This window comes from Enhydra lutris, unplaced genomic scaffold (assembly GCF_002288905.1).
Source record: "Enhydra lutris kenyoni isolate GAN:26980312 unplaced genomic scaffold, ASM228890v2 scaffoldscaffold46, whole genome shotgun sequence".
Classification (NCBI taxonomy): domain Eukaryota; kingdom Metazoa; phylum Chordata; class Mammalia; order Carnivora; family Mustelidae; genus Enhydra; species Enhydra lutris.
Genome location: NW_019154130.1, coordinates 14,666,807 through 14,692,497, shown reverse-complemented (window position 1 = coordinate 14,692,497; position 25,691 = coordinate 14,666,807). Strand labels below are relative to the sequence as shown.

The 25,691-nt window shown below is 41.1% G+C and overlaps 1 protein-coding gene across 2 annotated transcripts in view; it reads right to left on the bottom strand.

The window, feature by feature from the left end:
• The window catches only part of LOC111156440 (BICD family like cargo adaptor 1), a 99,369-nt gene that overhangs the window by 26,558 nt on the left and 47,120 nt on the right, over nt 1-25,691 (bottom strand). The gene's annotated exons all lie outside the window — the stretch shown is intronic.

Below are 25,691 nucleotides of genomic sequence, written 5' to 3'. Positions count from 1 at the left end.
ACTGCCTCAGTGCTTTTTTTGAGGCCGAAAAGGGGTCAGTAAGCTTTATGAGTTCCTGGGAGAGATCACTGTGTGCTGAAGTGGTTAGGAGGTGGGATGGTAATAATGTTGATATGGGAGGCTAGCTGTATAGTGAGGCTCTCACATTAACAGATACATGTTTGATAGTTTTTTTCCCCCAGCTTTTTTTTTTTTTTTAAGATGTATTTATTTACTTTAGAGAGAGCACGAAGGTTGGAGGGAGTGACAGAGGGAGAGAATTCCCAAGCAGACTCCCCGGCAAGCACGGATGCCGCACAGGCCTCAATCCCATGACCCTGAGATCACCACCCGAGTTAAAATCAAGAGTCAGACACTCAAGTGACTGAGCCACCAGGTGCACCTCAATAGTTGTTTTTATCGTCAAGTGCTGTATAAGCAACGGTCCATCTTTGTCTTGGTCCTGCAGAGTCAACAAATGTTGCTCCCCTGAACTAGATGGCCATGTAAGAATCTCAGCCTATAGTTCTAATTTTTAAACAGTTACACATACACAACAAAATAAAACCAAACCACCTCTTCTTCCTAATTCTAAATTTAATTACAGACACCACCAGCTTTTTTAGTTTTCTTAATCACTTAGAAACACAATGTTAGTCATCCTTGCCTAAAATAACGTAAGTGGTATGTACTGAGTACTTACTATGTGCCAAGAATTGTGCTAAATGCTGTAAGTGCATTATCTCAGTTGTCATAACCAAAGTAGTGCCTGTCATGCTCAATTTACTAATGAGGAAACAGGCTCAGGGAAATGAAGGAACCTGCCAACTTCTCAGTAAATGATGGCATCAGAATGGTAAACTTTGGGTTGTCTTGTCTCCAAATTAGGACTTCAATACAGGCATACCCCGTTTGGCTGCACTTCACTTGACTGTACTTTGTAGATACTGTGTTTGTTTTCCAAATTGGGAGGTTTGTGGCAACCTTCATCGAGCAAGTCTGCCCATGTTATTTTGCCAACAGCCTTTGCTTCCCTCGTGCCTCATGTGTTGCATTTTGGTAATTCTTGCAGTATTTCAAACTTTTCGTCATTATTATATTTCTTCTGGCAATCTGTGACCTGTGATCTTTGATGCTACTGCAGTTGTTTTGGGGTGCCACGAAACACGCCCACAGGAGACACGGACTGAATCAATAACGTTGGGTGCGTTATGACTGCTCCACTGCTCTCCTGATGGCCATTCCTCCATCTCTCACCCTCTCCTTGGACCTCCCCATTCCCTGAGACACAGCAATGTTGACATCAGGGCAGTTAATAACCCTACAGTGGCCTCTAAGTGCTCAAGTAAAATTAAGAGTTGCACGTCTCATCACTTTAAATCCAAAGCTAGAAATGATTAAGCTTAGTGAGGAAGGCACATCAAAAGTCAAAAGAGGCCAAAAGCTTGGCCTCTTGTGCCAACCGTTAGCCAAGTGGCGGATGCAAAGGAAGAGATTATGAAGGAAATGACAAACACAACTTTTATGTGCACTGGAAAACCAAAAAAATTCATTTTACTCACTTTAATGTGGTATTAGCTTCTTTGTGGTGGCCTCGAACCAAACCGGCAATATCTCTGAGGCAGGCCTGCACTGCCTTTTTGTATCTTGAAAACAGTTTTTCCTTTTTCTTTGTCCCACTATTAACCAAACCTTTAGCAGTTTGACCAGTCCAAGTCAGCAAGGCTATTTTTTCTTTGTTTTCTCCTTCTTAAATGCTAAGAAATTTAATTTAAGACTCTGGAAATCTCTTTTAAAAGAATTTAGGGCTCATAAGGAAAATTCCTTCTAATAAATGCTGTAATTTGATTGCCTATACTGAATTCAACTGACAATCAAGGTTTCAAATGGGTTTAGATTTCCAAAAAGCACTGGATAATTCAGGTGGGTGACCTTATCCTGAATACCACCGGCTTGACAGGGATGGTGAAACAACCAACCCTGAGACGCACTGACCGCGGTCAGGTTGCCCAAGCTGTATTAGAGATGTTCCTGGACACTAGTCTCCTCTCAAAGTGATCTTCCTAGAAGTAAAAATGGTCTCTTCCTATCAGGTAGCCTGACTCTGGAGTCTGAGCTCTTAACCACTAAGCTCCAGCGGGTCTCCTTTAAATGTTGACTCCTCAGATGTGCTCAGGGATGGACTATTCACACAAAGGCTTTTAACCTACATCTCTTATTTGAATCTCTAAAAGGCCTAAGATGCAGGAGTACTTGGCCTCCTTTTGCAGACAATGAAGTAGAGGCTGAGAAAAAGTGGCAATGCCTTGGTCTTTGGCTTCGCAGTGCTGCGCTCTCCCACGCACACAGCCACCTCCAGCCACGGGCCAGTCATTTGCCTGTTACGGCGCTGGAGGGTGCATCACTCAGAGTGATAAACCCACTCCCGCAGGCAAGAGCTAATGTAAATTATTTTCTTCTTCAGAGATGACCTTGGCTCAGATCCTTAGACCTAACAGAATGATTAAAAGCTATCTCTGCATATAAATTAAGTAATAATCTAAGTTTGTACATAACTTTAATGTTCTAGATGCTTTCTGATCAAAGGATGAGGAAGCCTGCAAAGCCAGTCCTAGCTCTATAATGAACTTCAGACCATCTTTGAAGTTCCTCAAGTAGCAGAGTTAGTCAGGACAAAAGTGATCTCTCTAAAGGGACCTGCTCGGCTCCCGAGAGGAGGGATAGAACAATGGAAAGGAAAAAAGTTGAGTGAGATGATCAGGATTAGAGTTCCTATCCTACCATATACATGTGTGTGTACAGAAGTTAAGGGAGTTGTTTAACTTGAGTATCACTTGGCCAGATTATAGACCTACTCCTCTTTTCCACACTATTACAAAAAGGGCAGGTCTAGAGGAATGCCCCTTTCCCTATTTCCAATTCAGGACCTTGTGAGATTCAGTTGAATCACTAAGTTTAGGGAAATAAAGGAAGGAAAGAAATAGCACAATGCATACAAATTTACGACAATTGTGGGAAATGGTAAAAGACCCAAGGGTCGGTGGTTTTTCTGCTTTTTGTTTTTGTTTTAAACAAGGTGCTACTGAGAACAGCATCTGTGCACAGTCCACTTCTTGGGTTTCCACTGGGGACAGCCTGTCAAGTGACTTGGCCAACATCATGGAGGTGGTGGGTCAAGCTAAAAAATATGGAGAAACACAGAGATCTTTGACAGCCAAATCCTTTAGCTCCGCTCTCCTGGTGGCCTTTCAAAGCTACCCAACAGCCGGCAAATGTTCAGAAGCCATACCCCTCCTGCAGATACAAATTTTCCTACTTCTAGTTTTGGGGCAGCAGTCATGGCCCTGAGACATTTTTTGGTGATCGTGGTAGGGGGGTAATACTGGGACAATTCAGTTTTCTTTCTTTCTCCCCCCTCCCTTTTAAAAAGATTTATTCACTTATTTGAGAGAGAGGGAGCACACATGCGTGCGCAGAGGGAGAGAATCTCAAGCACACTGCCCACTGAGCGTTGAGCCTGGTACAGGGCTCAGTCCCATGACCAATGAGATCAAGACCTGAGCCAAAATCATGAGTAATCATGAGTCAGAAGCTTAACCAACTGAGCCAACCAGGTGCCCTGCCCAATTCAGTCTTAAAGTAGAAAATGGCAGGGACTTAAAGTCTGCTTCTCAGTATGATGATTCTGGCTACTGTGCCTGATGAAGCAGCCAGTGACAGCTATGGCAAAATGTGGCAAAGTATGACATCTGTAATCATAGGTGAATATAAGATGGTATAGTTTTAGTTCAGGTACTTGTTCTTTGCTTTTTGAAATCAAAAATTTTTTCCATAATAAGAGTAACAAATGTTCAGAATAAAAATAGAGAATATTTTTTTTTTTTAAAGATTTTTATTTATTTGACAGACAGATCACAAGTAGGCAGAGAGGCAGGCAGAGAGAGGAGGAGGCAGGCTCCCTGCTGAGCAGAGAGCCCGACGTGAGGCTCGATCCCAGGACCCCGGGACCATGACCTGAGCCGAAGGCAGAGGCTTTAACCACTGAGCCACCCAGGCGCCCCAAAATAGAGAATTTAATTGAAATTGAAAGTACTGAGATGAGTTACAGTCCCCATTTATCCCTAGTCATCAGTGCCACTCTCCAGTGAGATCGTTAATATCATTCCTATTACAGATATTTCATGTGAGTCCTAGAAATTGTCTATTCATATCTAAAACATTACAAAAGTTTTGCCTTTAAAAATATATATAGAGCACGTGGGTGGCTCAGTCAGTTCAGAATCCAACTCTTGATCTCAGCCCAGGCCTTGATATCAGGGTTGTAAGTTCAAGCCCTGCACTGGGCTCCATGCTGGGCATGGAGTTTGCTTTAAAAATAAACAAACAGGGGCGCCTGGGTGGCGCAGTGGGTTGGGCCTCTGCCTTCGGCTCGGGTCATGATCTCAGGGTCCTGGGATCGAGCCCCACATCGGGCTCTCTGCTCGGCGGGAAGCCTGCTTCCCCCTCTCTTTCTGCCTGCCTCTCTGCCTACTTGTGATCTCACTCTCTCTGTCAAATAAATAAATAAAGTATTTAAAACAAACAAACAAACACACATGCATTTTTTTTTTAAAGATTTTACCTATTTATTTGACACAGAGAGAGATCCCAAGTAGGCAGAGAGGCAGGCAGAGAGAGAGGAGGAAGCTGGCTCCCCACTAAGCAGAGAGCCTGATGTGGGGCTCGATTCCAGGACCCTGAGATCACGACCTGAGCTGAAGGCAGAGGCTTAACCCACTGAGCCACTCAGGTTCCCCACAAACATACATGTATTTTACATCTTTCCAAGCCAATATATAGATCTACCTTATCCTTTTTAACAACTGTTTAGTTATGTGAATATAACATAATTTAACTAATCACTGCTTATGAACATTTAGAGTGCTCCAATTCTTTGCTATTACAAACACTGCTGCAGAAAACATCCTTGCTTAACCATCCTTCTGCTTGTGGGAGAATATCTTGTAAGTGAATAAATTCCTAAAAGCGGCATTGTTAGGTAAAAGGTAAGCATATTGGGGCGCCTGGGTGGCAATCGTTAAGCAGAGTTAAGTGTCTACTTTGTTTGGCTCACGTTATGAGCCCAGGAACCTGGGCTCGAGCCTCATATCAGGCTCCCTGCTCAGCGGGAAGTCTACTTCTCCCTCTCCCATTCCCCTGCTTCTGTTCCCTCTCTTGCTCTGCCAAATAAATAAATAAAATCTTAAAAAAAAAAAAGTTATGAATATTCACATTGATAGGTATCGCCAAACCACACCCCCAAAACATGGCATCAGTTTATATCCCCACCAACAGAGTACAAATACTCCTGCTTCTCAATACTTTGCCACCCGTGGGTAATATGAAACATTTTAATCTTTAGATACTAATTTCTAACATTCATTTTTTTTTTAGATTTTATTTATTTATTTGATAGAAAGAGAGAGACAGCAAGAGTGGGAACACAAGCAGGGAGAGTGGGAGAGGGAGAAGTGGGCTTCCCGCTGAGCAGAGAGCCCTACATGGGGCTCGATCCCAGGACCTCGGGACCATGACCTGAGCCAAAGGCAGATGCCTAACGACTGAGCCACCCAGGCACCCCTATTTCTAACATTCTTATCTCAAAAACATTGTCCTTTTTACTTTTACTGATTACAGACTGGATGATAAAGAAAACGAGACATTTGAGAAATTACTCTAGTTCTGTTAAAGAGTGCTGAAAATCCTAATACTTATATATCCTTGAACTATCTGGAATGAACTCCTTTTATAATCAGAGTGCTTGGGTTATTATTTATTAAGCCTCAAGTTGGCAAAACAGAGTGACTCTGTGTTCCTTCTCCCTGATATGCCTGATTTGGTTAGAGTACCATCTAGGACACGTTACTTTCCCTCTACTGAGCAGAGCTATTCTAGGATTTCTTTATGACTCCTTATGGTTAGGCATTTGGGATCTTCCCGTATTTCACAATTATAACGAATACATGTCACTGGTGGCTAAGTAGCACTTGAATAGAAATGCAATTGACAACCTTACTGTGTCAGAAAGGGAGATGAATATGCTTTAGAAAAGAAAATCTAGGGGGACCTGGGTGGCTCAGTGGGTTAAGCCACTGCCTTCAGCTCAGGTTATAATGTCAGGGTCCTGGGACAGAGCCCCGCATTGGGCGCTCTGCTCAGCAGGAGCCTGCTTCCCCGACCTCTCTCTGCCTACTTGTGATCTCTGTCTTTGTCAAATAAATAAATAAAATCTTTAAAAAGAAAAGAAAATCTACACCAATATAAAACAAAATGGGATTATTATTAGCCTTTGCTTAACTGAAAAATCCAATTATCCAGAGACCTGTATTTTCTTATCTTCCAGGTTTTATTGTTAAAAACTTTCAAATTCATTAATGGGTGCCATGAGCCTACTGACAACATATTACACGACAAACCTTTTTTTCGCTCTCTTGATTATTTATAGTAATAATAGTGACGGCCATCTACTAGATGATCATAAATCAATGTAAAAAATTAAATTCGCCTTTTTGTTCTCACTAGGCTTCCATATGCCAATTCCTTCCAAAGGTTTTCAAAAATAACACTCAGAAGTGAGGTTTGTCATGTATTTATATTTTCCTTAATGTTTGAAGACAACAAGACTTTCACTACTACTTTTACAAAGAAAGGCTTCATATCTAGTAACATGGCTTTTGTGGACTGACCCTCCTACTGAAAACGACTAAAAATACTGCGTAAACCAGAAAAGACTTCTTGGAAGCATCAAGGAGCTGACAAATACAGTGACAGATCTATGTTAATGCTTCACGTATGCAAATTATTACAACCACCCAGTGGAAGACAAGCAGTAAGAAATAAACCTAACTACACCACAAATGAATAAGGAAACTACAAGGAAGGACGTGGAGAAAATAACGAAACGAAATAACTGGAAAATAGTCTTTTGACTACACTGTAACGTTTAAGAGAAAAAGAATATACACGGACATTGTACTGTAATTAATAAATGTTTCTCACAGAGATGGATAAGAGATTCTGACCCCACTCTATGTTTAACAGAATTGAACATATAAGTAAATATATCACATATAATGAGAACGAGGTTCTTCTCTTGCAGAAAAATAAGACACAAATAAGGAAAGAAGAATAGAATGAATTCTGTGCTGCTAGACTGGAATCAGAGATACCAGTACGAACTTACTAGTATGTATACCAATGGACAGGTTGAGAAATAATTATGGATGTTTGTTAATGAAAAGTAACAACATCCCAGGGGCACAACTACTGTTCAGATTTGGTTTCTAAATGCCATTCTCTAATAAACGAACCAAGGCTCCTTGGAGAAATGGCTGACTCCAGGGTTGGGGCAGGAAAAACACAAGATGAGCATGGATTATCTTGTGATGCCGGAAAGAAAGGAAATGCTCATAAAATGATAGAGATGTACTGAACAGGCATAGGTGCTAAGTTGAAGGAGCTCCCGATGGCTAAGACTAAGACCACGTGGTCAATAAAACAACAACGGTGATGGATGACAGCACATAGAATAAGAGAAATATTCATGAGTTCACACTGATAAATAAATGAACAAAATAAACGTGAGGGAGAAGGGCAGCTCTCTCTTACAGAAGAATCCTAATCAATAAATGTAGAAGGAATGATGACAACAGAAAATCACCATTAAGCAAGCATCACAGTAATAACCACTGCAGGCAAGAACTAGGATGAATGTTATAATGATTGGGCAAAAGTTTGATGAGAAACGGGATATTTGCACAGTCTCAAAGTGTCTATCCATAAGATTTATTAATTATGAAGGGAAAAATAGTAACCTCACAGTGGGGAAGCCAAGCAGACACTACCTTAAATATGAGATAAAAATTAGTGTCACCAGTAAAAAGAATAACACCACATGTCCTCAATAGGGTGCCCTGAGAAGGGCATAACTACACATCTCTGCTACTGCTATAAAACTGTACCTCAATCTAATCGTGACAAAACATTAGACAATGTAAGCTGAGGGACTTTTTTACAAAGTAATCGGTCATTATACTCCAAATGTAACGAGTTCAAGAAAAACAAAAACAGACTGAGGATTTGTCAGAGATTGAAGGAGACAAAACAAAACAACAAAACATCATGACAACTAAATGCGATAGGGGATCTTCAACTGGATCCTGGGCCAGAAAATAAACACTGGTGGGAAAACTGGCAACATCCCAGTCAGTCTCAGTCCAGTGTTATTCTCCTGTAGTGTACTATGGATACATAAGATGTTGACATTAAGGGAAGCTGGAAGGGTCTATGAGAACCTTTAAAAAAGATTTTATCTATTCATTTATTTGAGAGAGGGGGACAGAGAGCGTGTGTGCCCATGTGGGGGGAGGGGCAGAGCGAGAGGGAAAAGCCCAAGCTGACTCCATGCTGAGCCTGACATGGGACTCGATCTCACGACCCTGAGATTGTGACCTGAGCCGAAACCAAGAGTCAGACAGATGCTCAACCGACTGATCCATCCAGGCACCCCATTAAAATTTCCATACTGTTTTTCTAACTTCTCTGTATTTCTAACATTATTTTTTAAAAAAATCAGATTGGTAGTGTCCCTAGACACGTGGCAGAAGAAAATAAATCATCTCTGGAGGATGGTACCTCCATTCAAAGTTCAAATTATCTCCACAATTCTCTAATAGAAACAATCAGATTGAATAAAAGATGACTTAAAGTTAAAAAAACAAACAACCAATCAGATTATAAGTAAAACAGAAACAAAGCCAAACACACCCATGAAAACAAGGACTCATGAGCAAGAACCAGCAGAAACAAATCCACAAAGACTTCAGATCCTAGAACGACCAGATATAAATTGTAAGACAGATGAAGTTGTAAGACAACTTTGTTGATTTTGTTTAAATACATAAAAGATTAAGAACCAACATGTCTAGAAAGAAAAAGTTATAATAACTAAAATTAAAACCCAATGGGTAGTATCAAAATAGAAGATTTCTAAGACATCATTAAAAAAATAAGTCTGGGGGTGCCTGGGTGGCTCAGTGGGTTAAGCCTCTGCCTTTGGCTCAGGTCACAATCCCAGGGTCCTGGGATCGAGCCCAGCTCGATTGGGCTCTCTGCTCAGTCGGGAGTCTGCTTCCCCCTCTCTCTCTGCCTGCCTCTCTGCCTGCTTGTGATCTCTGCTGTCAAATAAATAAATAAAATCTTAAAAAAAAAAAAAAGTCTGTAAGGTCTAGTTTAGGAGAAAGTATATGCAACACATACACACATACATTTGACAAAGGACGTGTATCCGGAATATATAAAAACCTCTAACTCAATAATAAAAAGACACCTAATTTTTTAAATGGGCAGAGAAACAGAACAGATATATCACAGAGGAAGACCTATGAATGGCCACTAGCACATGAAAAAATGCCCAGCATCACTGGTCACCAGGGAAATGTAAATTGAGGCCACCACAAGATAACTGGACACATCCTTAAGAAGACTGTAATTCAAAAGACGGACAACACAAAATGCTGGCAATTGTGGAACAACCAGAATTCTTGTATATAGTTGGTGGGAGTGTAAAATGGCAAAACCCACTTTGGAAAAAAGCCTTGTAGCTTCTCACAAGCGTCATGAACAGAGTTTAAGAACACATGAAACAACTGAAAAGCAAATTACCAAATTAAAAGACTAATCAGAAGGAATAAGACTAGTCTGAAGGCATTATCAAGACAGCAGTGCACAGAAACAGAGATGGAAGACAGAAGAGATAGGTCAGCACATGCTCTGTAAGTATAAACTTCAAGTGCATAAAGGGCAGAGCAAACGGGAGAGAAATCTCCTAAGTGATGAATGAACCGATTCAATCCTTAAGAAGCCCGATGAAATGTAAGCAAAACAAAAAAAACCTAAGGCATAATAAGTGGAGTAATACTGATGTTTACAAATATTCAAAGTAAAGCATTTTTAATTTATTTTCATTTTTTAATTTTTAAATACTTTATTTATTTGACACAAAAAGACAGATCACAGGTAGGCAGAGAAGCAGGCAGAGAGGGAGGGGGAAGCAGGCTCCCCGCTGAGCAGAGAGCCCGATGTGGGTCTCCATTCCAGGACCCTGAGATCATGACCTGAGCCGAAGGCAGAGGCTTAATCCACTGAGCCACCTGGGCGCCCCACAAAGGAAAGCATTTTATTTAAAAAAAGATTTGAGAGAGAGAGAGAGTGGGTGTGAGAGAGAGGGAGTACGAGCTGGGGTGGGAGGTGGCGCTGAGCAGGAAGCCTGACATGGGACTAGATCCCTGGACTGGACTCTGGGATCATGACCTGAGCTGAAGGTCAACACTTAAATGACTGAGCCACCCTGGTACCCAAAGAAAAGCATTTTCTTTTCTTGGTCTCTCGTCTTAGGTTGCAACTAGTGTGAAGCATATTTTACTAATTATTTTAATCTATCTCCTGCTAGACCTTGAGCTCTGGTATCCAGGACATTACTTAACACATCACTGGTGTTTGAGGCTTATTTGGAATATTGGATGCATGTTTGGAGAACAACGGTTTATATTTTCTTATTAGAAAATTACTTTTTGGGGCACCTGGGTGGCTCAGCTGATTAAGCGACAGCCTTCGGATCGGGTCATTATCCCAGGGTCCTGGGATTGAGTCCCACATCAGGCTCCCTGCTCAGTGGAGTGCCTGCTTCTCCCTCTCCTTCTGCCTGCTGCTCTGCCTACTTGTGCTCTCTATCAAATAAATAAATAAAAATCTTTAAAAAAGCGGTGCCTGGGTGGCTCAGTGGGTTAAATCCTCTGCCTTCAGCTTGGGTCGTGATCCCAGGGTCCTGGGATCGAGCCCCGCATCAGGCCCTCTGCTTAGCGGGGAGCCTGCTTTTCCCCCTCTCTCTGCCTGCCTCTCTGCTTACTTGTGATCTCTCTCAAATAAATAAAATCTTTAAAAAAAAAAAAGTCTGAAAAAATAAGAAAGTTTCCTAGCAAGTTATGTTTCATGTATTATGTTATAATAGAGTATCCTCTTTAAACTCTGCAAAGCACAACTTTACCACTAAGCCAAAGTGAACACAGAAATCTAACAATTCTCTTAAGCGAAAAAATTTGAGATTTTAACAGAATGAAATGACGTTTTACATTGCTCAAGCCTTTCATTTTATTTTTTAAGTAATCTCTACACCCAGTTTGGGGCTTAAACTCACGACCCTGAGCTCAAGAGTTGCATGCTCTTCCAATTGAGCTAATGAGGTGCCCCCATTTTGTTTTAATTTTTTCTTTTTTTAAGCACGCTTCATGCCCAATGTAGGACTTTAAACTCATGACCCTGAGGTCAAGTGTCATGCTCCAATGACAGAGCCAGCCAGGCATTCCAAATTTCATTTACTTTTTTAGTAATCTCTATACCCAATGTGGGGCTCAAAACCATGACCCTGATATCAAGAGTTGCACGCTCTTCTGACTGCGCAAGCCAGGTTCCCCCAAGCCCTTCATTTTAATGTTTAATAGGAATCTGTTTTTCTGAACAACTTGTAGTTCATCACCTATGAAGGAAGAATCCACATAATTCATGTTGTATTCTTGGGTTCTCACATGTTTTTGCTGTTACATGATAACGCTGTGGCTGAAGACACTTGCTGTGCTGCTTTACTAACTGATACTGCCTTCTTTTAGATACGTGGTGTAGGCAAAAGAAATTTTCTCTTTACCTAAACTTTATGTTACAGGCATATGGCAAAGATATTGCTGGTTTGGTTCCAGACCACCACAATAAAGAGAATATCACAGTAAAGAGAGTAAAATGAACTTTTTGGTTTTCCAGTGCACATAAAAATTGTATTTACACTATAGTCTATGAAGTGTGCAATAACATTATGTCTAAACAAATTTACTTATCTCAGCTTAAAAATACTTTACTGGTAAAAAATGCTAACCATCATCTGAGCTTCAGGGAGTCTTCTTTTTGCTGGTGGAGGGTCTTGCCTCCATGTTGATGGCTGCTGACTGATTGGGGTGGTGGTCACTGAAGGCTGGGGGGGCTGTGGCAGTTCCCTAAAATAAGATGACACAACTTTTGCCATGTCAATGGACTCTCCCTCTCATGAAGGGTTTCTCTGTAGCAGGTGATGGTGTTGGGTAGCATTCTCCCCACAGCAGAACTTCTTTCAATATTGGAGTCTGTCCTCTCAAGCCCTGCTGCTGCTTTATCAACTGAGTGTGTGGAACATTCTGAATGCTTTGTCATCAACAGTCTTCCCAGCATCCAGGAGCAGTTTCCATCTCCAGACACCACCACCCTTGCTCATCCACAAGAAGCAAGTCCTCATTGCTTCAAGTTTTATCACCAGTTTCTAGCAATTCAGTCCCATCTTCAGGCTCCACGTCTAATTCTCGTTCTCTTGCTGTTCCCACCCCATGTGCAGCTACTTCCTCCACTGAACCCCTCCAAGTCCTCCATGAAGATTGGAATCAACCTCTTCCACACTCTGTTAACACTGCTCTTTTGACCTCTCCCATGAATCAGGAAAGTCCTTGGTGTTATCTAGAATGCTGAACCCTTTCCAGAAGGTTTTCAGTTTACTTTGCCCAGACCCATCAGAGGACACTATCTATGGCAGCTCTAGCCTTTCAAATGTCTTTCTTAAATAATAAGGCCTGAAAGTCAAAACGACTCCTTGGTCCACGGACTGCAGAATGGATGTTGTGTTAGCAGACATGAAAACAACATCAATCTCGTACATCTCCACGCCATCAGGGCTCTCGGACGGCCGGGTGCACTGGCAGGGAGCAGTGATACTCTGAAAGACATCTCTCTTTTTCTGAGCAGCAGGTCTCAACAGCCAGCTTGAAATATTCAGGCAGTCTTGTTGTGAACAGAGGTGCTGCCGTCCAGGCTCTGCTGTTCCATTCACAGAGTGCGGGTGGAGTAGACGCGGCATCGTGCTTCAGGGCCCGGGGGTTTGCAGAACGGGCAGTGGCTTCTGCTCCGAGGCCCCGGCTGCATTAGCCTCTCACAGGAGAGTCAGCCCGTGTTTCGCAGCTTGGAAGCCAGGCACTGACTTCTCCTCGCTAGCTACCAAAGTCCTCCACGGTGTCTTCCTCGGATAGGAGGCTCTTTCATTGACGCTGAAAATCATGTTGAGTGTAGCCGCCTTCATGGACGATCTCAGCTGGAGCTTCTGGAGAACTCGCTGCAGCTTCTACACCTGCTGCTGCCCCTCGCGCTTCTCTGTTATGGAGACGGCGTCTTTCCTTAAACCTCGTGAACCACCTCGGCTACCTTCAGACGTTCCTGCTGCAGCCCCTCACCTCTCTCAGCTTCAGAGAGTGGAAGGGAGTCAGGGTCTTGCTCTGGGCTCAGCTTCGGCTTCAGGGGGCGTTGTGCCGGGTTTGATCTTCCATCCAGACCACACACGCTTTCTCCAGATCAGCAAGAAGGCTGTTTTCTTTCTTTATCATTCGTGTGTTCCCCAGAGTAGCGCTTGTCATTTCCTTCAAAATCTCTTCCTTTGCCTCCGCCACTTGGCTAACGGTTGGCACAAGAGGCCAAGCTTTTGGCCTCTTTTGACTTTTGATGTGCCTTCCTCACGAAGCTTAATCATTTCCAGCTTTGGATTTAAAGTGATGAGACATGCAACTCTTCCTTTTACTTGAGCACTTAGAGGACACTGTAGGGTTATTAACTGGCCTGATGTCTATATTGTTCTGTCTCCTGGAATGGGGCAGTCTGAGGAGAGGGTGAGAGATGGGGGAATGGCCATCAGGAGAGCAGTGGAGCTGTCAGAATGCACGCAACATTTACTGATTCAGTCAACATCTCCTGTGGGCGTGTTTCGTGGCACCCCAAAACAACTACCGTAGTAACATCAAAGATCACAGGTCACAGATTGCCAGAAGAAATATAATAATGATGAACAAGCTTGAAATACTGCAAGAATTACCAAAATGCAACACATGAGGCATGAAGGAAGCAAAGGCTATTGGCAAAATAGCACTGGAGACTGGCTCGATGAAGGTTGCTACAAACTTCCAATTTGGAAAAAAATCCATTAACTTCAAATTGCAATAAACCAAAGGCACAGTAAAATGAGGTACGGCTGTATAAGGGTGTTCAGTACATCATAATTTTTAATAGTAAAAACCTGGAAGCAACCTAAATTTTTGCTATTAGCCGACTGGATGGAAAACGTTAATCAGAGTCATGGAATGCTATAGGCATCTACCTGTATTAATATGGAAAGACTTCATAATGTAATCTAAAGTAAAAAACATAGCACATTTGATTCCAGCACACAAAATTATGAGTGTACATTTATTTATATGTATATATGCATACATACATTCTTCTAGACGAATGTCTGGAAGGCCATTCATCAAAATGTTATCTGTGATTATCTCTGGGGGATCATATTCCTATAGATTTCACTTTGGAAAAAATAACTTTTCTGTAATGCATGAATATTCTACAGAAATATGTATTATCTTAATACTGAGAAAAATTAGGTTATTTTTATTCTTTAAAAATAAGTAAATTCATAAGATACCAACCTAGGGAGAAAAGTGAAAGAAAGAAAATAATATTGTAAACATTAAACCAAGATCAGGATCTTCAGGAATATTAGGCTGGGGAGAATGATCAGTAATCACAGCATGAACTTAGAAAGATTGAGGGGGGAAGAGAAGTTACTCATCATTTATTTATTTTTTAACTTTCAAGTTTGAAACTTGACAAAGTTCCAAACCCTTATGAGGAATATAAAGAAATATAAGACACAATCTCTATCCTCAAATAGCTGAAGGAGATGAGATGAATACTCATGAAGTAGCCAACGTAAGTCACAGAATAAGTATTTGTATATGTGGCAGATGGTACGAGAAGTACACAAGGAACTCGAGACAAAATATGGTAAGTTTTGAGAGGAGGAAGAACAAAGTAAACAGCTTGGTGACCTTAAGAGATTATACAACTACTATACCTTAGCTTCCTCATCTGAAAATGGTAATTAAAATATCTTTAAAGTTATGCCAGCATTAAAATGCAATAACACAGACAACATGTTTAGCACAGGTTAAATATGTAGTATGTTAGAGCTACTACTATCACTTCTAATAAAGTAAAATCTCCAAATAGAACATGCATTCATTCAAAGGAAAACATGCAATCTGAAAGTTAAAACCTCAGAGACTCCCTGGTTTAAACCCCGAAGAGAGCGTGTGATGAAACAGAGGTGCGGGTCAGCAAAGTCAGGCCTAACAGGACATGCTGTGAGCAAGCAATGGCGAGGGACTTAAGATCACAGTTAGTTCTTGACTCCTGCTCCAGTTTCTTTCCATTTTATTACCATTTTTACAAAAGACGAAAATGAACAGTCACACAGAGAATAGTCACATTTTCAGGGATGCTAAAAACTCAGCCCCTGGAATGAGGCAGGTCTGATGTTTGTTACTCCTGCGAGGGGATGCCTGAGAAAGTCAACGCATGACTGTTGGTCCTGTCTATGACAAGTATGTGCTCTTTAATATTTAGAAAGTGCACTGCCGTGAAATAGGGGCCATGCCTAATTTTGTTTTATTTGAACTAACTTTAAAATTAGAGCACTATAATGGTTTTATTGTCACCCTTTTAATCATGGTCACAAACATAATCCCGCAACATCAAAGATCAGCAACTCTGGCAGTACAGGCTTGGATTGAAAAAAGAAAAAAGGACAAATGTCAATCCACTTTTGTTTCTGAAAGAGGGCCATTATTCAGTGTCAGAGCCCAACTGCTAGTTAATAAAAACTATTTCAGAAGCCAGAGAGAAAGGACTAAAAGTTTTTATTTTTAAATGTTCTGTGAGGACTCAAAACAGGCCCAGATATTCCCAATATACTATATTCTCAGAGTTCTGATTCATTCTTTGTCTTTTTTTTTTTTTTTTTAGACCAAAATGACACAGTCCTTTGTGCTAACTTGATGGCCTGGCACTTTGCACCAATTCCAACATGGATGGAACACCTGCTTTCTATACTTTGAATCAAGGATGCAGGGATGAGTAAGGCTCAGTTCTTGTGGGAAAACTGCCTTGCTAGCTCGGGGTCTGAAACAGAATGTGGTCCTCCTCTACCAGATACCACGCTGTGTGAGCTCAGGCAGACTGCTTAAGTCTCCATGCTTTCGCTTCTTTACCTGTGAAGTGAGGATAAAGTGGTAGCTCTCTCAAAAGCTGTGGTGAGGATGAAATAAGTTAACAGAGGTAAAGTGCTTAGGACAGTGTCTCATATGGGGTAAGTACTCTGTGCGGTAGCGCTTGTGGCCACCACTGTCATCATAGCTCTAATCATTTCAAAGATCAACCCTGACTGAAGATCTGATGTTTAAGTTACTGGCACAAAAGGTCTAAAAGATTACATGTAAATGAGGGCAGATCTTAAGCCTAAAGAAAGAGGCCAAGGGAACTTGGCACAGGGAAATGATGGAGGGTGGGGAGAATGACAGCTCTAACTGAGGCAGAGTTACAGAAAATTGAGGCACTCTCTTTCATCCGTGGATGGTGGTGTGGTAATAATAGAGAAAACCTGGAAGTTCTTAGGGCAGAGGAAGGAGTGGATATGAGAAGGGAAAGACGGTAAAGGAATTACTCTCTAGCTAAACTAAGGCACTGTGAACATGTATATCTTGAAACAGGCTTTCCTGCTCCCTCAGGGTTGAAAATACTGAGCACCATGGATTTCCTGCAAGGTGAAATATTTATGCTTTCAAAAGATGACTGCTTGGAGAAGAAACGGAGAACCTTTTCATAATAAACAGGAAGGCTGAGGAGAAGGCAGCTACTTTGAATGATGTTCACTTTATAGTAAAGTTTAATTTAGGACAATGATGGGAAAATGCTGGGGTAAACGCTTACTTATCTTTCACTGGAAGATAAATGGTGTCACAGGGACCCATTCAGGACTCCCCTAGAAAACACATGTCGAGGTGCCTCAGTGGCTCAGTCATTAGGTATCTGCCTTCAGCTCAGGTCATGAACTCAGGGTGTCGGGATTGAGCCCCATAGGGGGCTCCCTGCTCAGCAGAAAGCCTGCTTCTCCCTCTCCCACTCTCTCTGCCTGTGTTCCCTCTCTTGCTGTCTCTGTCAAATAAATAAATAAAACCTAAAAGAAAATAAATGTCATGTCTAATCCTAATAAAGAAAATTCTAGATTTTTTTTTAAGATTTTATTTATTTGACAGAGAGAGAAAGAGATCACAAGTAGGCAGAGAGGCAGGCAGAGAGCGAGGGGGAAGCAGGCTCCCAGCTGGGCAGAGAGCCGGATGTGGGGCTCGATCCCAGGACCCTGAGATCATGACCTGAGCTGAAGGCAGAGGCTTTAACCCAATGAGCCACCCAGGGGCCCCAAGAAAATTCTAGAAATTTTAATTTTTTTGGGGGGGGTCTTTTGGTCAGATGGCTTCATCAGGGAACTCATCAAGACCTCAAAAAAAGTTTAGAAAGTTAAAATGTTCTTGTTTGCAGCTGGAGAAGGGTTAGGAAAAAATTGCTTTCCAAACTAGCAGTCACTTTCTCCTTCCTACCACCATAAGAACAAAACTACTATATTACTCAAATTATGCCTTTTTCTTTTTTCCCCTGAACAGTTCCCCATGATTCTGCTTTCGGAGCACTCCCTTCTTAGAATGTGTTTACCTGAAATTTTTCACTTGATCAATTCTAAATCTTAACAGCCCCACCCAGAGAGGACTTCTACATTGCTTTCATAATCTCCCAGGGTAAGATGACTACATTACTCTCAGCACATCAGCACTTAGCACTCACTCTATTTTATTTGTATACATGTCTGTTTTCGCTCTTATAGTGAAGAATTTAAAGACAGGAGTTATACCTTCTATTTATCAGTATTTCCCTGAAGAAGTACATGACATACAGTAGGTGCTCAAATATTCACTGTATGAAATGAAATGTGATCACCTTAAGTGAATACTTTTTGAGATAGTCAAGCTAAGATTATAGAAAATAGAAGTGGGATTAAGTTAAACCCCAGGAGTGTCCCATTAGCAAAGTTCCACCAGGATCATGAGGGAATTAATGAGATAATTCCCTTTGATTTAAATAGTCCAGCCCCAGTAAAGGGCAGTATTTCCCTCTATAGGTCATCACCATGGCTCATTCGGATTTACTTAGGCTTTGATGTAAATTACCCACGACTGATCGGTGGATTTGCTGCTTGGTGTTTCTACCTGAACCTTCCTCTGCTTTTGTATGTGAAACCATTTAATACTCAGAACCTAAAACTTCTTTCCCTGTACCTTCTATAAACTTCACTGCAATTCCTTCTTCTAAAAGATTATCATTTGAGGGAGGCCTGGGTGGTTCAGTCGGTGAAGCCTCTGCCTTTGGTTCAGGTCACGATCCTGCGTTCCTGAGATTGAGCCCCACATTGGGCTCCCTGCTCAGCGGTGAGCCTGCTTCTCCCTCTCCCTCTGCAGCTTCCCCTGTTTGTACACGCTCTCTCTGTCAAAAAAATTAATCTTAAAAAAGAGAGAGAGAGAGAGAGAGAGAGAGAGAGATTGGAGAGAGACTAAACATGAAAAAGGGAAGATAAACATTTATTAAGCACTTCCTATGTCCAAGCACTGCTCTAGGTAATGTACAGTTATTTCATTTAATCTTAACAACACTATGGGATGAGTCCAATTAACACATTTTGTAGATGAAGAAACTGAAACTAGAAGAGATTAAGTCACATAATTGAGGTCATTTAATTAGTAAACAAAAGAGCTAGTATCCAAATGTAGGTCTGACCCCAAAACCAATGAAAATGCCACCACATGACCATGCCTAAAGGAAAAGACTGCCCTCATATCTACTTCTGGTTAGGGTTAGCAGCAAAAACAGACATCCAGTTGGCACTTCTTCCTGAATGCTTTGAGACTTCTTTCGTAATTTATCTCCAGTCCTGACCTCTTCTCTGACTTTCGTTCAGATATCCAACTACCTACTCAACACATCCACTTGGACAGCCAATGTGCATCTTAAACTCAACATGTACAAAAACCAAACTCCTGATTCTAGGGCTTCCACCCAAACATGCTTCTCCTGAGTCCTCCCTTTTTCAGGAGATGGCAACTCCATACTTAGGAGTTTTAGTCCCAAACATAGGAACCATCCTTGACTCCCTTTTACCCCTAAACTCCACATTCAGTCCATCTACAAATTCTGTGGGCTATAACCCTGAAATGGACCTCAGAAAAGAGTTATGAGTGCGAATGAGTTGGTATCAAAAAAGCTATTAGAACGGTGCCTGGCTTATAATAAACACTGAAGCACTTACTGAGAAAAACAGATATTCAGCAACCCACCACTTCTGTCTCCATTCTTCAACCCTAGTTCCAGCCAGCGTAATTGCTCAGCTAGACTACTGACCACAGCAATCACCTACCTGGTCTGTTTGCATTCAGGCTTGTCCTTCTATAGCTCATTCTCCACACAGCAGAGCAATCCTTTAGAAACCCAAGTCAGATCATGTCCCTGCTCAAAACAGTCTAGAAGCTTTCATCTTACTCAGAATAAAATACGATAAAGTTCTTATCATGGCTTAAAGACTCTACAAGAATCCTTCCCAACACCAACCTCATTTCTCATCTACTCTCATCCACTGTATTCTCTCAGTTCCACCCATACTGGCCTCCTCAGTACATGGCTGTCCTCAGCCATGCTGAGCATACTCTTACATCAGATGTGCGTGTTTGCTTCCCTCTGCCCGGCACTCTCTTCCCTTAGCTATTAACAAGCTGTTTAGTCACACACAGAAGTCTCTTCTCAAATGTCATCTCATCAGAGAGGTCTGCCTTGTTTACCCTACCCTACACACGTCAGTCTCTATTCCTATCCTCTGTTCAATTTTTCTCTATGGCACTTCCTGACATACAGCTCTTTGTTAATTGAGTTACTGCCTCTCTCTCTGCCCTTGATGTCAATTCCAAAAGGGCAGGGCCTCTGTTTCATTTGCTGCTCACAGCCCCACTAGTAAGAACCGTACCAGGCACATAGCTGACAAATTTGTTCAGTACAGGGAAAACATGCATATATTCACTCATTTTCAACCTTAAGGTTGCCTATAACATACTCCTGAATGTCACATGGAACAAAACAAATTCTATAAAATCTGCATATTATAGAATGAGTTCAGTTTTAAGCAGGAAATTTTATTTTTAAATACTAAGAATTTTATTTTTAAAAATCCTTCCGTTTGCTTAAGTAAAATGTACAGAAGACAAATCATGCCAATTTTTATCTTTGCCCTTAGTTATCAATAGTCACAAAGGCTATATAAAAATTACATATAAAACGGTTTTTTCCCTTCAGATTTACCTTATTATGTCTATTTTGCAAAGATGATATTTCCTTATAGAAAGAATCCATGGCAAGATTTTTTTCTGAAAAACTATCTCCTACTAAATTTTCAAACACGAAAATGTGGAAAAGCAGGGTTTAATATTCTGGAGACAGCAGCTAAGTAGTTGGGCAATCTCCCAGTGGGACATTTTACCAGTAAATTTGGGCATTTATTGATGAAAATATTTCTCACATCTTGCCTCAGTAACATATATCTTCTGACGGTTGCCATGGAAATAGCAGTAATGCTAAGAAGGAATTAGCCCCACAGGCTTTTACCACTGGGTGCAGAATTACTTTCTGAGAGGTCACTAGAGAAGCAACATAGATATTATATGGGGACAAAGAGCTGGTGAAACCCCTGTAAGTGGGGGAGAAGAAGGGGGGGCTAACTCTTCTCCCAATCAGCACCTCCATTCCTCACCTTAATACTACTACGGCTTGGGGTGCCTGGGTGGCTCAGTTGGTTTAGCCTCCGTCTTTGGCTCAAGTCGTGATCTCAGGGTCCTGGGATTGAGTCCTGCATCAGGCTCCCTGTTCAACCGGGAGCCTACTTCTCCCTCTTCTTCTGTGCTTTCTTTTTCTCTCAAATAAATAAATAAAATAAAATAAATACTACTACAGCTTGATCATCTAAGTTCTGAGCCTCTTTCAATCCTACATCCTCCATGAAGCCTTTCCTAATATAGGCTATCAGTTCTTGCTGTCTCTTAATCTACACTTTAAAAAAAGGGCCTTCAGGGGCACTTGGGTAGGCTCAATTGGTTTAATACCTGACTAGGTTTCGGCTCAGGTCATGATCTTGGGGTCGTGGGATCGAGCCCCTCATTGGGCTTGGACTGAGTGCAGAGTCTGCTTGTCCCTCTCCATCCATCTCCCTGCTCTCTTTCTCAATAAATAAAATCTTAAAAAATAATAATAATAAATGGCCTTCATATCATAATTTAAGAATCTAATGATAATGCCCTGCATAGTTCCCTACATCTCAGTTGAAAGAACAGTTACTGAGTGCCCACCCTGATTCAGGCACCAGTGCTAAGTGCTATTACATGAATTATTTCACTATATCCTCATAATAATGCCTGCTAGACAGGTATTATTAACCCACTATCTAGGTGAATAAGCTGAAGTCTGGAGAGGTTAAATGACTTTCCCAATACAAGTTATTTCCTAAAACAAGACTTCTCACTAACACTAGACTACAGGCTCCTCAAAAGAAGGGGTGGCTCACCATCTCTTGCCAGTTCTCCAGTATTCAGAAAGGGCATGGCTCACAACAGACAATCAATTAACAAAAAATGATTTAAAGAAAATCAATAATGACAAAAATACAAAGAACTACATTTTAATTAAAAAAAAAAAAACAACTTTTTTTGGTGGTGGTGGGGCGAATGGGTGGTTTAGTCAGTTAAGCATCTGTCTTGGGATCAGGTCATGATCCCAGGATCCTAGGATCAAGCCCCATAGTGGGCTTCTTGCTCAGCACAGAGCCTGCTTCTCCACCTCCCTGTACTGCTCCCTCTGCTTGTACGTACTCTCTCTCTGTTAAATAAATAAAATTTCTAAAAAAACAACAACAACAAAAAAAACCTTTAAAAATTTTTTGTTTAATTTGAGAGAGCACATACATGAGTGGGGGAGAGGCAGAGAAAGAAAGAGAAGCAGGTTCCCCACTCAGTAGGAAGCCCAATGGGGAGCTTGATCCCAGGTCCCTGGGATCATAACCTGAGCTGAAGGCGGATGCTTAACTGACTGAGGCACCCAGGTGCCCCCAAAGAACTACATTTTATGTGAACAGGCAGGAAGGCCAGAAACTGCTCTGTATATGTGTGTGTGTGTTCTTAGAAAATCAAATGTAGTAAGAGACTTATAACAAAGTCCATATACTATTTTGAAAAAAATTTTTTTTGATCTTATATAAAGCTATAACTATGAACATATTGGTGTTTGGTCATCATCAGTTGCGAGATGTTGCAAGTCACTTGTTAAAACTAATTACTAATATTAATTATTAATAAAATGTAGTAGATACTTCAAAAATATTGATAATAGCAAATTCAAAAAATGCTTACTTACTATGTTTTCTCCAGCAGGTGAAGAAAGGTATAGTTAGAGGTATAAAGGTATAAAGGTATAGTTAGGCCTCTGGGCAAGGCAAACACTGAAGAAACATTGTGAGCATGTGTCTGGAAGGAAAAAAGGTTAAGAACCACTAGTAAAAAAGTACTGAGATAGGGATCACATGTCACTGGACCCTAGTCCTAACTGTTCCTGGCTCACCAGCTGAACATAAGCAATTCAGGTAAGCAACGTGGCCTCTATCTCCTCAGGACTTCAAAAACATGGGACAAACCAACATTCCCTACTGCCAGACTATCCTTCGGGGGCAATTAGACATTACTTAGTGTTCTGAGTTGGCATTTGTTGTATTTTCTTATTTCTTCAGATGGTAAGGGGGCAAGAGTAGCTTACTACATGTGGAAACTGCCTAGTGAATTGGCTTTGTGAAAATGAAACCAGTAAGCTTTGAAGCTGACTCAATTGTCTCCTTCAGAGAAAAATGGAAGGCCAAAGGATGAGTCTGTTAAAAAAAAATCAGATTAAAAAAACCAGAATGTATTATGTAAACCAGGTTACAAAAATGTCTCCATGATTTTAAACAGAGTAAGTGGTTCCCAAGTGAACATCAACTTCTCAGGAAGAGTTAAGAGATTAAAAGCGTATTGCACTTTCTCAGCTCTTAGTACATAATAAAAACCCATTTTCTACTTCTTCCAGATGATGGAAAATTGATTAGTTAATGTTTGCAAAGGCTTTTAGGTATACAGTGGTATCTTACAGCTAAACACTATTCTATTTAAACTTGTTTCTGCTTCCTTTCTGTCAGTCAACTACCATGTCTATCTGGGATGCCATGAAGGAGATAATTAATTAACTGCAGTCATATAAGCTTGAAAATTCACAGAAGGAGGGAGGCTTAAAAAGATAGGAATGAAAATTTGGGGCAAATTCAGACAGAGGCTCATTTAAATGCCAGAATAATTATTCAAGCTAAAGAGAATTCAAATAACCTGTCACTTCAGAGTTCCTAGGTGGGAGAGAAGGTGCTCTATGAATCAAAATGATCATTCCTTAATGAACCTAACATATTAAGAACAAAAATATAACAGACAACAATTCAAAATAATGTGGTAATCCAATACTATTTCAACATACAGTTATTGAACATCTACCACAGGAAAGGCAATTATGTTAGGCACTAAATAAGATGCAGGGGCTCCTGAGTAGCTCAGTTGCTTAAGAGTCTGCCTTCAGCTCAGGTCATGATCCCAGAGTCCTGGGATCAAGCCCTGCATCGGGCTCCCCGCTCAGCAGGAGACTTGCTTCTCCCTCTCCCACTCCCCCTGCTTGTGTTCCCTCTCTCACCGTCTCTCTCTCTCTCTCTCTCTCTCTCTGTTAAATAAATGAATTAAAAAAAATCTTCAAAAAATTAAGATGTAAAAAAGTCATGAAACATTAGGGATCACATTTGCTAAAGTAAAACAACAACATAGAAGCACGTACATTAAAACATTCAATTGGTGAAACTTAAGTTCTGGATAGTGAATCCTCAAAGCATACTGAATCAATGTCTTTATGTTCAATCACTGTGAATTTTGACAAATGCTAATTTTTTTTTTAAAGATTTATTTATTTATTTGACAGACAGAGAAAACAAGTAGGCAGAGAGGCAGGCAGAGAGAGAGGGGGAAGCAGGCTCCTCACTGTGCAGAGAGCCCGATGCGGGGCTCGATCCCAGGACCCTGAGACCATGACCTAAGCCGAAGGCAGAGGCTTTAACCCACTGAGCCACCCAGGCGCCCCGACAAATGCTAATTTTATACAGTGAGCTCTATCAACAGTTTTAAGCTTTCCAGCCAAACAGCCATAAGAATAGGTTATGACGCAGTGTAAAATACAACTTTTAAATTAATTAATTAATTAGAGAGAGAGAGAGCCCATGAATGGGGGGAAGGGCAGAAGGAAAGAGAAAATCTCAAGCAGACTCCCTGCTGAGTGGGGAACACAATGCAGGGTTCCATCTCACGACCCTGAGATCATGACCTGAGCCGAAATCCAGAGTCAGACCCTGACCAACTGAGCTAACCAGGCACGCCATGAAATGAAGTAGAGAAAATCAAGTCTGATGCTCCCAAGTATAAGGAAACTCCTTACAGATTCTACAGAGTTTGTTTCCACAGAATAAACAAAGTGTAGCTGGTTTATGCTGAAGCAGGAAGAATTAAACTAGCATAAAAGTTATCCTACTGATTATGGAGTAAATTCACAGAAGTCCAGAAACTGCCTTCTGCAGTTACACCTTCTGATCCATTAATTTTACTACTCGGAATCTATCCTCAGGAATCATCAAAGAAGTCGTCAGAGATTTACGTACCTAGCAATTTCCTAGGTATATACCCTATAGAAACGTGCGCTTATGTTCACCAGAAGTCAAGATGGTTTATTATAATGGCATTATTTGCTAATAGCTAAAACCTACAAACAACCATTATCAGTAAACTAAGTATGTTATACACTCCTTCAACAGAATACACACCGGAGCAAATGAATTATCTAAACTATACAGATCAACAAGGATGAAATGTAAAAACAAAATGTTAAGCAAAAGGAGTCAGAAACAAAATAACCCACACGGTGTGATTCCACTTATGCTCAATTCCAAAAAAAGGTAAAAAAAAAAACAGTATTATTTATGGATACATAGCAAGTGAAAACCTCTATAAAGTAAAGGAAAGGACTGATTATCATGAAAGTCTGGATAGTGACTTCTCTGGGAAAAAAGGGGTTATTGGCGTTGTGAGACCATGCAGAGGGCTCAGTTAAGCTGTGCCCAATTCCTAACCACCAGTAATAATGGCATAATAAAAAATTTGCTGATCCCTGTACCCCTTCAAAGAAATTGGCATATGAAGCTAACTGGATGATCTTAAGTCCCAAACAGGGTCATAAAATCACATGTCCTGCTCTCTCCAGGGACTGCCGAGGACCAGATGCCCAGCACTGCCAACCCAGGGAAGGAGACCCACTGTCAGACTGAAGCTCTCAGACCCCTTTGTATTTAGTTAATTTTGATACGATTTTAGTTAAAAATATAGTCCAGTCGTCTCTTTCTGAAATTACACTCAAGTAGTCTTGACTGAATTTTGTATGTCCCAAACCTGTCTTATTAAAAGACAATTCTTGGATCACCTGAGTATCTCAGTCAGTTAAGTGTCTGCCTTCAGCTCAGGTCAATGATTTCAGGG